Source organism: Danio rerio, chromosome 12 (genome assembly GCF_052040795.2).
Source record: "Danio rerio strain M-AB ecotype USA chromosome 12, GRCz13ab, whole genome shotgun sequence".
Classification (NCBI taxonomy): Eukaryota; Metazoa; Chordata; class Actinopteri; order Cypriniformes; family Danionidae; genus Danio; species Danio rerio.
The window spans coordinates 45,640,694-45,657,129 of record NC_141032.1 but is presented as its reverse complement, the minus strand read 5'-3'; the positions used below and the strand labels follow the sequence as shown (position 1 = coordinate 45,657,129).

General features: G+C 36.8%; 1 protein-coding gene and 1 non-coding gene across 8 annotated transcripts in view; both read right to left on the bottom strand.

Annotated features, from left to right (window-relative positions):
- LOC141376869 (uncharacterized) overlaps positions 1-16,436 on the bottom strand; it is a 601,238-nt gene that overhangs the window by 244,318 nt on the left and 340,484 nt on the right. The gene's annotated exons all lie outside the window — the stretch shown is intronic.
- The window catches only part of LOC147834573 (uncharacterized), a 205,417-nt gene continuing 191,397 nt past the window's right edge, over positions 2,417-16,436 (bottom strand). For 5 of the 7 annotated variants that reach the window (XR_015504669.1, XR_015504671.1, XR_015504673.1 and 2 more), the window contains 3 exons: positions 15,968-16,012; positions 7,973-8,076; positions 2,844-3,515 (listed from right to left, as the gene is read on the bottom strand). This is a non-coding gene — a transcript (uncharacterized LOC147834573). Of the gene's footprint in view, positions 3,516-7,972; positions 8,077-15,967; positions 16,013-16,436 lie in introns of all 7 variants that reach the window. The other 2 variants (XR_015504672.1, XR_015504670.1) reach the window with 1 other exon arrangement.

Genomic DNA, 16,436 nt, shown 5'->3' with positions numbered 1-16,436 from the left:
TACGTAAAGTCAAGTTATTATTTGTTGTTCCTAAAACTTCGATAGGCGACAAGACTTTTGTCAGGTAGTGTATAGGTGATGTCTAAGTGTACATGTTCAATGAAGTGTATCAAGTAAATAAATTGTAAATAAAAGTAAAATAAAAGTACATAAAAATAAAAGTAAATAAAAATAATTACAATTCCACAGAAGGGCTAATACTTTTGACTTCAACTGTATATCTCCACAAATCACACACTCTTATTGAAAATCGATGGCATTTGGCTGTTTCTCTGCATGTGTGAGCGGCCTTTACACCAAAGTATGGAGGGATGTGGGATGAAGGAGAGTGTTAGAGAGAACGAGGGAGGAGGAGGAGGAGGAGTGTGTGGAAAATATGTTTCCACCAGAGGCCAAAGATTTATGGATGCTTCTCTGTGTCTTCTGTACTCGGCAGGGCTGCAGTCTCCCAGTAATGGAGAAAACAGATGTTTGACACACCAGCACCTCTTCATGGGTCCGCCGTCTTTTACAGCGGCTCCAGCTTTTGGCGCGGGGCAGAGCGGAAGTGGAGGTCATTGTGAAACATGAGGCCTGGGATAAGAATCTCTTCAGTCATGTGTGCCACAGCTGGGGCTGAATTCCCACACACACACACCCCTAGTGGAAAAGTCATATTTTATGTCTTTCAATGCTTTTCTTAGTCTGACTAGTTAGCACTTTCTCTCTGTCTCTCTGCTGACTTCTCGCCATGGCCTTTCACAACCGCCGTGCTTTCCAGCGGATGAATGTTTTATTCATTTACTATTCAGGAATGCGCCTGACAAATGCAATAGTTAAGTTCCTGTTCAAGTGTTGTTTCTACTCGACTCAATTCTCCCATAATTCTTTTCATTTGTCAGCGGATATTTCAGAAATTGAAAATGATTGTAGACACTTAATAGAATTTTAAGTTTAAAAGTATAACTTGTTTTTGCTTTTATGTTTATATATATATATATATATATATATATATATATATATATATATATATATATATATATATATATATATATATATATATATATATATATATACAGTTGAAGTCAGAATTTTTAGCCCTCCTAAATTATTAGCCCCCCTGTTTATTTTTTCCCAATTTTTGTTTAATAGAGAGAAAATTTTTTCAAAACATTTCTAAACGTAATTGTTTTAATAACTCATTTCTAATGATTTATTTTCTCTTTGCCATGATGACAGTAAATTATATTTTACTAGATATTTTTCATGACACTTTTATACAGCCTAAAGTGACATTTAAAGGCTTAAATAGGTTAATTAGGTTAACTAGGCAGGTTAGGGTAATTAGGCAAGTTATTGTATAACAGTGGTTTGTTCTGTAGACTATGGAGAACATATATAGCTTAAAGGGGCTAAACGTTTTGGCCTCAAAACTGCTTTTATTCTAGCCGAAATAAAACAAATAAGATTTTCTCCAGAAGAAAAAATATTATCAGACATTGTGAAAATTTTCTTGCTCTCTTAAACATCATTTGGGATATATTTAAAAAAAATAATAATTTTTTTTACTGCATTTCAACAAAATATATTTATTAAACGAATATATTGGAAACAAATTACAAACTACAAAATTTCAACAAAATGTAAAACATGTTTGTGTCTCTTGAATTTTGCTCTTTAAAGAAATAATATATATATATATATATATATATATATATATATATATATATATATATATATATATATATATATATATATATATATATATCGGAGCACCCAAGGAAACCTACACGGGGAGAACATGCAAACTCCACACAGAAATACCAAGCCGGGGCTCGAACAAGTGACATTTTTTCTGTGAGGCAATCATGCTAACCACTACGCCACCATGTCGCCATTATTATTATTATTGTAGGAAAACTGCAAGTTGTTGGTGCAATAGCATAGTGGTTAGCGTGGTGACATATGGTGCAATAGCACTTTAGGGCGTCCTGAGTTCGAATCCCGTCCCTGTTCTCTGTCTCCCACTTCGCTTCCTGTCTGAAATGCTGTCCTATCTGCTTAATAAAGGCAAAAAGGGCAAAAATAAATCTTTAAAAAAATTAAATTAATAAACTGCAAGTTAAAAAATATGGATAGACATCGTCAACCGTCTTTGGCTAATTGGACACGCTGTCTCTCAACTATAAATATTTTGAAATAGGCACTATCCTTATAAATAAACTGCATAAGTGCTTAAACAAGTCCCAACTTCTGCAGCGAGCTTGAAGTTTAATTGAATTCAATTCACCTTTATTTGCATAGTGCTTTAACAATGTAGATTGTGTCTAAGCAGCTTTACATAAAAGATCATAGTAAATTGAAACAGTGTGGTTTTAGTGGCGCCGATAGATCCACAATGCAGTTCGGCAACGCCTGACGTCACCCATTCAAAGTGAATGGAAAGCATTGAAGCTGACGCCCTGTATAAAAAAAATACTTAAAAAATTGCTTACTAGAAAAAATTAATAATATAAATTAATATTTAATTAATATATAATATATAATATATATATATATATATATATATATATATATATATATATATATATATATATATATTAATTTATATATTATATATTAATTGCTTACTTAAAAATAATAATAATAATTTTATATATAATTATTATTATTATTACTATTATTATTATTATTGTTATATTTTTTTAAGTAAGCAATTTTTAAAGTATATTTTATATATTTTAATATTAACCGGAACCTTTATCTTCTTAAAGTAAAATTAAACATTCACAAGTAAAAATACAAGCTCTAACTAATTTGCAAATATTTAAACTAAATTAGGCAGTTTTGTGAACAGATTTTGGTATAAATAATGAAAGAACAAATTTAATTAATGATCAATCCAACTAAATGAATTGAATAATTGCTGTCTGTGAATCACTATAAATGCGCTATATAAATACACATTGCTTTTAGTAGTGTTTTGTGAAAGGCCCTTACACTGAAAAAACATGGTTCATTAGATTTACTAAATTGTTTTAAGGTAAGTGGTTGCAAATAACTTATATGAGCTGAATTTAGACAAACTAAAATGTAGTGATGTTCAACTTAATTTGTTTGTTTAAATTCAGCTCATATAAATTGTTTGCACCCGCTTACCTTAAAAAATGTAGTAAATCCAATGAACCATTTTGTTTTAGCTTAGACAACAGTATCTGCCAAATACTTGTCCATATCGCAGACTTATTTGGAGGACATCTGATGAACATTAAACCTGCGAATTATGGGATGTCCAATAGAAGGATGTGGTCAACCTCACAACTCCCAATCGCTCCTCATCCATCTTCATCATCTTCTTCTTCTTCTCGGAGGATGTGTGGGCGTGTCTGTTTCCTGTCCTCACCTCAGCTCTTCCTGCTTCATTCATTCACAGGGCGGTGAGAAAGCGTGGGCCGAGAGACGCAGAGACAGATCTGGGTCTGCGCTCGGCACCTGAGGCGCCCCGGTGTCACCAGAACTCTTCATTTGTGGAACATCTGTAGCGCACAGACAAAATTATTAATAACTCTGCCTGCTCATCTGCCAGAAAGGGTGATGAAGTGGTGATTTAGTCCAGCGGCTAAAGATGAGCACAGAGAGAGAGAGAGAGAGAGAGAGAGAGAGAGAGAGAGAGAGAGAGAGAGAGAGAGAGAGAGAGAGAGAGAGAGAGAGAGAGAGAGCAGCTGAGAGAAGACATATATAAAGGAGATCTCTGGCATCATGTCAACTTAGAGGGAGGTTTGTGGTCAAACTATCCATTACAGTACAAGACATATTCTAGAGGTATTTTCTAAGAATGTATTGTAAATCCAGTGTGAACCAAAAGCAAACCCAAAGCTAAAGACTACGCAGATGTAAAGAGATTAATTACTGAACTCTTTATCTCTAGAGTTTTTAATTCATGTTGTCATTCATTTTCCTTCAGTTAATCTCTATTTCAGGGGCTGCCACAGCAGAATGAACTGTCAACTATTCCAGCATATGTTTTACACAGCGGAGGCCCTTCCAGCCACAACCAGTCCTGGGAAACACCCATACACTCTCACATTCACACACGCACACATACACTTGATCAATTCAACTGTACCACATGTATTTGGACTTAAGGGGAAACCAGAGGACCCGGAGGAAACCCACACCAACACAGGGAGAACATGCAAACTCCACATAGAAATGCCATCTGGCTGGGACTCGAACCAGCGACCTTTTTGCTTTGAGATGACAATGCTAACCACTGATTGAGTTAACCATTAATGAATAAGTAAAAAAAAATTGTTGCTGCCTTTAGCTCTGATGACAAATCAAATCAACCAAAATTAGGTCTGATCAACTTGCATTACGCTTGAAACATCAAGTTAATCTCTTCTTTCTTATTAAATACAGATAGAGAAGTATAGTTAACTTATTTTAGTAACTTCAATAACCAAAACATGCTGTCATAATAAATTATATAGTAACAAATTAATTTAAGCAACAGTTCACATAATTAACAACTGAATTTTTACCTATTAGTAAGATATGGACTGTATTAGTACTATTAGTATACAGAATGATCTTATTGTGCACCCTGCATCCTACTCAATAACTAACACAACTACTACATGAATAACTAATATTAATTAGCTAATTAGACGTTTATTGAACTTTAATATGTTCATGCTTTATTAATACCAATAACTTTTTTTATTAATACCAATAACTGTTCACTAACATCCATCCATCCATCCATCCACACATCAATCCATTATCCATCCATCCAAACATCTATCTATCCATCCATCTATCCAAACATCCACCCAAACGTCCATCCATCCATCCATCCATCCATCTAACCAAATTTCCATCCATCCATCTAAACATCCATCCATCCATCCATCCATCCATCCATCCATCCAAACATCTATTCATCCATACATACATACATGCACTGTAAAAAATAAATCCGTAAAATTTAGGGTAAAAAAACGGCAGCTGTGGTTGCCAGTACTTTACCGTTAAAACATGGTACAAACCATAAAAGTAATGTTTCATTTTTTTGGTAAACTACCGTATTTTATTAATTTATAGAGGTAATATGTCTGTATTTTGAATGATCAACATCTACACATCTGTTGTTACACAGTTAGACACGTTAGCACACCCACATGCAGGTGGTGATGAAGAAGTTACATAAAGAGCCAATGCACATCACAATCAACTTTTCCCACAAGCAGAAAAGAGTATCAGCATATAGAAGGTGCTCAGTTTCATCCACACAGCTACTAAACACCAGTATGGTAACACGTATAAAATTAAAGTTATGAAATAAACATTGTTTATCAACATTAGATGTAACATAAATCTCTAATGTACATAACTGATGGGGAAACAACTAAAAAGATCCATATTAATATCAACCAAATGCATAAAAGTTGTGTGCCATGCAGGGAATTCTGGGAAAGTCAATTTACGGTTATTCGCCGTATATATTAAGGAAAAATACCGTTAACCAGGTTACGGATTTGTCCTGTAGCATTTTTACAGTTTTTTACCATTGAAATCACGGCCATTTTTTACAGTGTGCATGCATACGTACATCCATCCATCCAACCATCCATCCATCCATCCATCCATCCAAATATACAGTTTAGGAGAAATAAAACATCTGTACTCTACAAAAAACTTTAAAACCACCATGAAAGACCATACGTCTAAACCTCTTAGTAATAAAGTTCTACAGTATACTTTGTAAAGTTATTAAAATGTTTTTTTTTTACACACTTTCATTATGTGCGCCTTTTTTCTATTGTATTTACCTAATCTGTGAAAAAAACAACAGAAAAATCCCTCAGCTGTCGTCTCCTGACCCCACACAGTATGAAAAACAAGAGGCGGAGTGTAAAAATAGGCCGTCTGTGATTGGCTGTCGTGTCGGAGACCCCTGATGATTGGGAGTTGTTCCCTCGGGGCGGCAGACAGGCGTGTGTGCGATGAGGAGCCCTCGGGGACCGCTTTGCTTTTTTACAAGCAAAACAACTTTGTGCCCGAGTATACCCCACGGGGTTATTGTGTAGGTATTAGGGAACAGTCAAACACAGAAAGCAGGATTTGCTGACTTCATTTTCTACGTTACCTTTGGATAGAGGAGTTAACTCTTCTTTGGCAGCTCATGACAGCTGACATGACAGATATCCTACTGTACCGTCATCAAACCCAATATTAGTAAATGTAGGGCTGCTTGATTATGGAAAAATCTGAATCGTGTTTTTTTTGGACATAATTAGAATTGGGATTATTTAAAACATTCATCAGTGGGCCATTTCACCACAAATAGATTTATATATTAGTTTTTCCCAATTGCATAGGTTGCTATTAAACCTATATATTTCAAAGATGAGTTTCACAAGACTTGTTACTGAAGCAGAATGGAACAAAGCCCTCTCACGCTCATGGAAAGGAAAAAAAAGACAATGGATACTCAGATAAAACAAACTTTACACATATTTACTGCAAGACTTACAATTGAACATGCTTTTTTTTTCTTATTAAAGCTACAAAAGTACTTCAGTCAAGTGCAAAAAGTGATTTTTTTAATAATCTTTGGAGGTCAACATCTAAATTGAAATTGAATTTTATGTGTATACTACATATACCGAAGACAAAATAAGTAGGGATGGCCAAATACGATAACGTGATCATAAATCAGGACCGATCATGCGGTTTCAGACTCGATCAGAATCGGACATTACCGCCCGAACAGGACTCAAATATATATGTTTTAGTTTATAACACAACAGTAGTCATGCGGTGGCACAGAGTTAGACTTTCTTGACTTCACACAGAAACAGCAATAAATTAATATTCTTTGGTGCATTCACATTGGTATGAACCATTATAGGGGTGGTCAGATGTATAGTTATCTATTTTTTATTTATTCATATTTTTTAAGATACAGATCAGAGGAAACTATTTCTTAACTGTTATAGGGAAGACCCCTTATACATCTTGTTTTGATGTCCTTCAGGGGGGATCAAGCGATCAAGCAATCAAGCACCCCCCCCCAACCCCCCCGGTAATTCGCACTCTGGATAAATGGACGTGCAATCCAATGTAGTTCATGCTCAGACCTAAATACGATTCGAGAAGAACAGAAGACTCCAAAGAGCAGCACATCAGCTTGGCAAAGAGCACTAACGAATGCTCTGCGTGCCAGCAGTGTGACTGACAGTGAGAGCCGCTGGACGGATTAATTAGCATATAATGCTATTTAAGGCCCGAGCATCTGTGCCTCTGCAAGTTAGCACAGATCCAGCGCCACAGTGATCGCACAGAGATCTGGCGGACTCCTTCCTCTCAGACAGCTGCTAATCACCAACTTTCATAATTGAAATGGAGGTGTAAGATTGCGCAGGTGGTTGCGTGTGTCTGTGGAGCGACTGAACTTGCTGATGCAAAGCTGCTGCTACTGAGGCCATTTTATACTGAAACATCTGTCTGTTTTTGGATCCTTAAAGAAGAACTTGCCCAAGGCGCTTCTTTTAAGAAAAAGTAACTCGGCATGTTGGACATCTTTTTTTTGATCTAAGAAAGAGAGAACGCTGTGATCTTGCTCGGGATCTGGTCGGTCTTTCCCTGGCCATGTCGTTTTCCAGAAAGCCATTTGTACTATATGTTGAAATGGTAAGTATGAAAGCTTCAAAAGTTAAAGACAATAAACTAGTTTGCATTTGCTTTCATTTACAGTCAGCATGAACCAGAAGTATATGATGCATTTATCAGTATGATGATTTCCTTTTTGACGTAAACTGAATATTAAGGCCCAATTCCAATCCTCCCCCTTAGCCCTTCTTCTTACCTTCTGCTCATTTTGGGCATTACCGTGAAGAGGTAGGGGTGTCCCAATTCTCTTTAGCTTGACAGCGTAGGGCTAAGGTATAACGCTATTCCTTTTCGCACTTACCAGCTGACCGCTTACCTCCATGTGGATGACTTTCCCGCTGCAGCCAGTTTGTCCAGTTAGCTTGTCATGTACGTCGGCGGATTTGAGATGCAGAGAGGAGTTGACCTTGGGGTACGAGTCTGGTGAAGAACAGTTCCAGAAAGCAGCAAAGACAAAAACAAAAGCCAAAAAATTTCATAAATAAGCAAGCAAATAAAAGGGTGAGAATGTGGTAAAATCTGAAAACGTGATAAAAATAAGGCGAGGGCTTTTCTTTTTCTGGATTGCTTTTGAAAACACTTTTGGTTACGTTTAGGGAAGGGGGTGATTGGGTAAAGTGGTGCTTTTTAAAACATTATTGGTTGGGTTGAGGGAAGGGGGTGATCTGTCGTCGATCAGTCTGTCATCTGTCAGTAAGTCAGTCAGTCAGTCAACAGTGCCCTCAGGTGGATTTACATGAGAACAGCAGTTGCGAACTGCACTCGCGATAGAAATTTGAGATCTTAAAAAGCATACACAGCGGCATCTGGCGGATTCGTGAAAACAAAAACTGCAACAAAATAGTAGCTTCTGGGATGTGTTTGGTGCTATTCAGAAATGTATATAGGGGTACGTAATCAGGATGAGACTCGGTTGTTAGATTCTGATCAAACTGGATAAAAGTCTCTGCTAAATGACTAAATGTAAAGGTAAATATCTCATTCCTTAAAGATGCTATTGCTATATGTGCGTTCGACCACTTACACATACAGAGCTTTGATTAAAATTAAAGGCTATTGGATTTTTTTTAAAGGAGGAGGAGCTACTATACAATAATGTTCCACCTTGTTTTCATGTTTGAAGAACATTTCTGGTGAAAATTTGGAGCAAGTGTTGGTTAAAATGACAGAAAGATTAAAGAGTGTGCTTTTTACAATTGGTTTGTCAAGCCCACTCAGTGAGTTCCGGTTCAATATATGTCACACATCAAACAAAAATGCACATAACAAAGCAATCCACGGGACCTTTAACAAACTTAAATACATAAAATAAGGAAAGTAAATCGATATTTAATTAAAATACACTTAATTCAATTTTAAAATAATTTAATATCATTTAATAACTGTAAAATAACAACTTCGGACTTCATTTCACCTCATTTCAACATATGGCAAATAGCTTGACATGGTTTATGTAAATAATTAAGGTTTTAAAGTCACGTTTACATAGCAGACTCTTTAATTTAATAACTTCTTGACCAGCTGCTTGATTCATTGAGGTTTTGTTCAGGAGCATCTGTGGCCATTACGGTTAAGAACATATTACCTTTCATACTGCAAAAGCTTTTCACTCTTCCTGAATGAATAAAACTGCCTGACCTATATTTGTCAATCTCATTTGCAGGAAAGCACAAGGTAACCTTAATAATAAAGCACTTGCTGAGAACAATGTGAAGTCTGGAATCTAAACTTTCAGGCCGACACACACTCGCTGCGCTGTTGAATTTCTTTCCTAATGACTATGTAGTTTGAGTTATTGCCAAGGTCCCATCAACTTCCCCGAGTCAGAAAAAAACCTAAATACACTATTAGACGTCCATCTGGAAATGTAATGTGCTGGACTTCTGTGCAGTTCTTGGTGAATTACCCCTTTAACCATTATGGTTCACCATAATTCTTGCCAAATACAAGAGCGCTGCTGTGTTCTTTTAAAACTGATATATTATAGCCCTGAAAAATCTAATTTTGCAGCAGCCGTTCGGTGTTATTGCAAAATAAAGAGTCAAATGTAAACTGTAACCAGTTTAGAAAGAGCCTTTATAAATCATGGCAGCAAAACTTTTGCTCAAATTGATTGATTGCTGGTTGAAAATTTTAATGCAAATGATTAAGTGACAAAAATAAATCGTAAATTAATTGCTGTTTTGAACGTTGATGTCAAATATTTTTATTTTTATATTAAGTTTGTTTATATTGTAATTAATTATTTGATTAATTAAATAATTTATGTATAATACATGTATGATATATATTATTTTGTATAATATAATATTTTATGGGGCAACACAGTGGTGCAGTGGGTAGCACGTTCGCCTCACAGCAAAGAGGGTCGGTGGTTTGAGCCTCGGGTGGGTCAGTTGGCATTTCTGTATGGAGTTTGCATGTTCTCCCCGTGTTCACGTGGGTTTCCTCCAGGTGCTCCGGTTTCCCTTACAGTCCACAGACATGTGGTACAGGTGAATTGGGTAGGCTAAAATTGACCGTAGTGTGTGAGTGTGTGGGTGAATGAGAGTGTATGGATGTTTCCCGGTGATGGATTGCGGCTAGAAGGGCATCCGCTGCGTAAAACAAATGCTGGATAAGTTGGCGGTTCATTCTGCTGTGGTGACCCCAGATTAATAAAGAGACTAAGCCGAAAAGAAAATGAATGAATGTATAATATTTTATGATGTTTGTTTTAAAGGATCTTAAAAATAATCGATTGATGCTGGATTAATGGAATTAAAATTGGCATTGCATCACATAAATACATCACAATTTCAAATATATTCATTTGGAAAAAAAAAGAAAGTTATTTTATACTGTAATATTAACTCACTTATTCAATTGTTATTCCATCCACCCATCCATCCATCAATCTACTAACTCGTTCACCCATTCATTTACCCGTCCATCCATTCATTCTCTCAATCACCTACTTATCCATTCACTCATCCATCTATGCATTCCTTCCTCCCTAACTCACTCTCTCACCCACTCACTCATTTATTCATTCATCCATAGATCCGACCATCCATCCATCCATCCATCCATCCATCCATCCATCCATCCATCCATCCATCCATCCATTCATTCATTCATTCATTCATTCAATCACTCATCCATTCATTGCCTCATTCACTAACTTACTCACTTCATTCATTCACTCACTAACTCATTCATGTATTACCTCAACCACTCACCCATTCATTGATTTTTTTATTCATTGATTCAATCATTTATTCATTCATTCGTCCATTCAATAACCCATCCATCTATTCATTACCTCACTCACTCACTCACTCACTCACTCACTCACTCACTCACTCACTCACTCACTCACTCACTCACTCAGTCAGTCATTCATTCATTCATTCATTCAATCATTCATTCATTCATTTATTAATCTGTACACTCAATAACTCAGTCATTACCTTAACCACCCACCCACCCATTCATTCAGTCAATTATTCATTCATTCATCCTCAATTTATTAATTCACTCACTCACTCACTCACTCACTCACTCACTCACTCACTCACTCACTCACTCACTCACTCACTCACTCACTCACTCACTCACACTCACTCACTCACTCACTCACACTCACCCCTTACCCATTCTTTTGTTGATTTATTCATTCATCAACTCACTCACTCAGTCGCTCACTTACTCACTCACACAGTCAGTCATTCATTAATTCATTCATTCATGCATTCATCCATCCATACATTCATTCATGCATTCATCCATCCATCCATCCATCCATCCGTCCGTCCGTCCGTCCGTCCGTCCGTCCGTTCGTTCATTCATTCATTCATTCATTCATTCATTCATTCATTCATTCATTCATTCATTCATCCATTCATTCATTCATGCATTCATTCATTCATGCATTCATTCATTCATTCATTCATTCCAAAATTGTTTAAAGGGAGTGCAGATCCCACACATTAACTGTTGCCTCCCCCATATAGCCACTGTAAAGCTGCTGAAAACCCTACATTAATCTATCTGTTTGTGTTATACTTGTTTGTCTCATGTTATATGGATAAATATGGATGTTCAAGACACTCGTCTTTTCTTAATTGAAAAGCGGCATGTTGTTTAGACTTGTAGATCATGTATGTAAACATCATTAGCCTTTTTGAACTTGTTCAGTCAAGTAAAACTGCCGAGGCTAATTAAATGCGCTGCGATCGGCTCCGGCGGTGTTTTCCTGAGCGTGAGGTATACGGCGCCACAACTTATCATTTGCCTGTCAGGGGAGGTAAATTGAACCCTTGGCGGGGCACGGCGATGGGTCAACAGGCACAATTCGTCCACCATCAACCACTTTCAAGTCAGATCCGGCGAGCGAGCAAGGAGAGAGAGCAACTGTCAATCAAACGCTGTGACCATCATTACTGGTTTGCAGCCAAGCAGAAAAACACGGTAATAAACAGGTCAGGCCGACTCCATCGAGTCGCTCGCAATGCTCAACAAGGGCACAGACCTGTGGCCTCAGCGGGCATCAAATCCCCGTATTCCTGTTTGACCCCATTACTAGAGCATGATGGGCCTGCCTGTCAGCGGCCGACGCGCCGAATCACTCTTTCCGACAGGTAAACCGCGCCATCATTTATTTTCAGCCCACTGCCACGCTCGGCTTGGCATGGCGAAGGGGCATCTTTAACACAAAAACCTGAAGATGACAAGAGACTGCGATCTGGAGCACTGGAGGAAAAGTTATATCTAGTGTTTATGCTAGTGATCCAGTGAGGGTGGGCTTCATTTGCTCCTCAGTGGGCTGTGAATATGCAGCCTATTCCTTATAAGCTCCTATCAAAACACACTTTGCATGGCACAATTCAACCAGATATGATTACACCAATGGGTTGTACTTTTATTCTTAAATATGTATGCGTGGTAGGGGTTAGATTCACAATGTAAAAACAAAAAGCTAATTAATCTTATTTCAAAGCAAAGATGAGATTTTGTTTACTACGTTTGCTGATTATTTTTCTTATTTTAAGGAAAAGGCCATTTAATTTGACTTATTATTTGTGAAGACGACATTATTTTTTGATTGTCTGCCCAAACTTTTCCTTATGAAGGATTCAAAAACCAAACTTGATTGAAGGTGGTGGGCCAAAGTTAAATAAACCAAGCATTTATATGCTAATTTCTTAATGTCTTTATATTTAAAAATTAACTTACTTTATATCATACTTTAATTTTATTATTAATTTTATATATATATATATATATATAAGGCGACGCAGTAGGTAGTGCTGTCGCCTCACAGCAAGAAGGTCGCTGGTTCGATCCTCGGCTCAGTTGGCATTTCTGTTTGGAGTTTGTATGTTCATTTGGGTTTTCTTCGGGTGCTCCTGTTTCCCCCACAGTCCAAAGACATGCAGTACAGGTGAATTAGGTAGGCTAATTTGTCCTTAGTGTATGAGTGTGTGTGTAAATGTGTGTGTGGATGTTTCCCAGAGATGGGTTGCAGCTGGAAGGGCATCCGCTGCGTGAAAATGTGCTGGATAAGTCGGTGGTTCATTCCGCTGTGGTGACCCCGGATTAATAAAGGGACTAAGCCGATATATATATATATATATAATTTTTTTTTACATTTTATAATGAACTTTAGCGTCACAGTGGCGCAGTGGGTAGCATGATCACCTCACAGCAAGAATGTTGTTGGTTCGAGCCTCGGCTGGGTCAGTTGGCATTTCTGTGTGGAGTTTGCATGTTCTCTACGTGTTGGTGTGGGTTACCTCCGGGTGCTACAGTTTCCCCCACAAGTCCAAAGACGTGGTATGGGTGAATTGGGTGAGCTAAATTGACCATAGTGTGTGTGAGTGAGTGAGTGTGTGTGTGTGGATGGATGTTTCCCAGTGATGGGTTGCAGCTGGAAGGGCATCTTATATCGCTGTGTAAAACATATGCTGGATAAGTTGGCGGTTCATTCCGCTGTGGCGACCCCAGATTAATAAGGGAACTGAGCCAAAAAGAAAATGAATGAATGAAAGAATAATGACCTTCTTACAATAAAAACAAACAATCCTATTTATAATGCTGAATACATTGAATATACTTGATTTTGCTCATTAAGGATCCTTAAAGTTTTTTTTTTAAATCTGATTCATGTACAATATTTAATAAAAAAAATATATTTCATTTGCTTTTTCATATCTCAAAAGTAAAAAAAAACAAAACAAAAAAAAAACCCCAAAAACTAAAGGTTACTTTAAAATTAGAAATGACGTGCTCTGTTGAAGGCATTGATTTGAACCTTTCCATTTTTCCCCCTTTCTTCTCAGATGGAACTGTGGGCCAAATAAAAGGTTACCAGGGGCCAACTTTGGACAACGGGCCCTAGTTTGGCCATCTCTGGTCAAGAAAACACTTCTTTATTTAAGATTTTTTAGATACTTGGACTAGAAACCACACAAAGCATTTTTTGCTGTACTGTTTCAGTTTTAAATCATCAGCTTGGATTTGGCAATGTTGAATTTGAGTTGAACTAACAAGAATTGACAAAATTTTGATACTTATATAAAAATTCAGCTTTGCCACATGGTAATAAATAATATTTTAAAATATACTGCAATATAAAGGAGGTATTTAAAATTGTGTTATTATTCATTCATTTATTCAATCATTTTCTTTTCGGCTTAGTCCCTTTATTAATGGGGTAGCCACAGCGGAATGAACTGCCAACTTATCCAGCATATGTTTTACGCAGCGGACAACCCATCTCTGGAAAACATCCATACACACTCATTCACACACAAACACTACTGACCCAGCAGAGGCTTGAACCAGCGACTCTCTTGCTGTGAGGCGACAGCATTACCTACTGCACCACCGCATCACCCTGTATAATAATAATAATAGTAATTATTATTTTTATTATAAAATAGCTTAACATGCTAGAAAAAAGACTCAGTTAATTTACACATTAATTTCAGCTATTTTGAATAAATAATATTACTAATATTAACATTGTAAATACAATATCATGTTATTTTACATGAATACATACAAAAAAATTATTATTATTAGTATTATGGATATTAATTTTAACATTTGGGCGACGCAGTGGCGCAGTAGGTATTGCTGTCGCATCACAGCAAGACGCTCATGACCGTCGGTCATGAACAAAAACATGTTGGATAAGTTAGTGATATTAAATCAATATTAGCTGCTTCAGTCCAACATCAAAATTAACGGGATGATGAACATGAGACCAGGGTGGACATTTCAGCAAGACAATGATCCAAAACACAGCCAAGGAAACAATCAGATGCTTTCAGAGAAAGAAAATCAAGCTGTAGAATGGCCCAGCCGATCACCTGCCTTAAATCCAATAGAGAATACAAAATAAGCATCAGTTTGAATGAGACCCACAGAATCATCAAGATTTTCACAATCTGTTAAGGTCTGTGAAAGACATCACACAAGAGCAATGCATTTGTCTTCTCTCTCCATATGACAGACGTCTTTAAGCTGCCATCACTAAAAGAATCCTTTTATATAAAGTATTAAAGACATTTCAGTAGTTCAGTGCTTTCTGTCATTCCATTGTTATTACACATAACTAATATTTCAGACTTTTTAGTTTTTGTTTTATGTTTGTATTGTTTGGGTTTTTCCCAAATTCTGATTCAATTCCATGTATATGTTAGATTAAAGGGAATTTCATTGAGCTCAATTACCCCCAACGCCGTCATCTACACAGAGCTGAGTTTAATGCATTATGAACACAAACAATGCGTGCTGCTGTACGTCTCTGTGCTGTGTCTGTTTTTATTTGAATTTGCCTTTGGTCTCAGCTTCGCCTTTGAGGATTAGAGGCGGACGGAAGAAGGGGCAGGTTTGTTGCTGCACTAGTGCATAATAAGAGTCGCGTCTGTGGCCTCCAACTCTACAAAGGCTCCAGATCTAAATGCTATGCAGTATATATGCATTCCTAGTACAAACACAGGCAGAGACTCGAGCCGGGGCGTTTGATCCTGAACCGCTGTGTTCCCTTTCATCTAGTTCAAGCTTTCCAAAACTGTCCCCGCGACTTTCCTCACAGAGAAGCTCTGATTACGACTCGTGATGCTTCTCCAGCCACAGGTGCACAAGATCTGGACGCCTTCGCTAATATTCAAGACGTATGTCGTCGTGTCATTAACTTTGTTGACGACTGTCGTGATACTCTCAGAAGGTTTTTTAGCTGTTTTGAGCCACGCTTGGTGCTTTTAAACCACATCTTACACTTAAATTGAAGCAGAAATAAAAATCCTCATTATTTACTCACCCACAGGTCAGCCCAAACCCAAATGCTGCTGGTGTTTTTTCGTTTCTGTGGAACACAAAAGATTTAAGAGCTTTAATTTTTAAGTTTGACTGGAATATCTGCAATGCAACTTGATGCAAAGAAATGCAACTCAATATTTAGTTTTTTTTTAATAAAAAGGGTGCATTTTTCTTTGTTTTTCTGTCAAAAATGTTGTATTTTAGACTATATTTATCGATATACAAGTGGTGATAAAACATGAACCTGAGAAGATAGAATAAAAGGCTTTTATGTTTAATAGTATATGCTTATAGTATATAACATCCCTTTACCCAATAAACAAACAAATAAAAAACATACAACTTTATGCAATATGTAATGAATAGAAATAAATGTAACTCAATGTGAAATATGCAATGAAATATGCATACTGAAAATCATTAATAATGAATAATGAAAATAATTAACAGAAATCAACATTAAAAATATT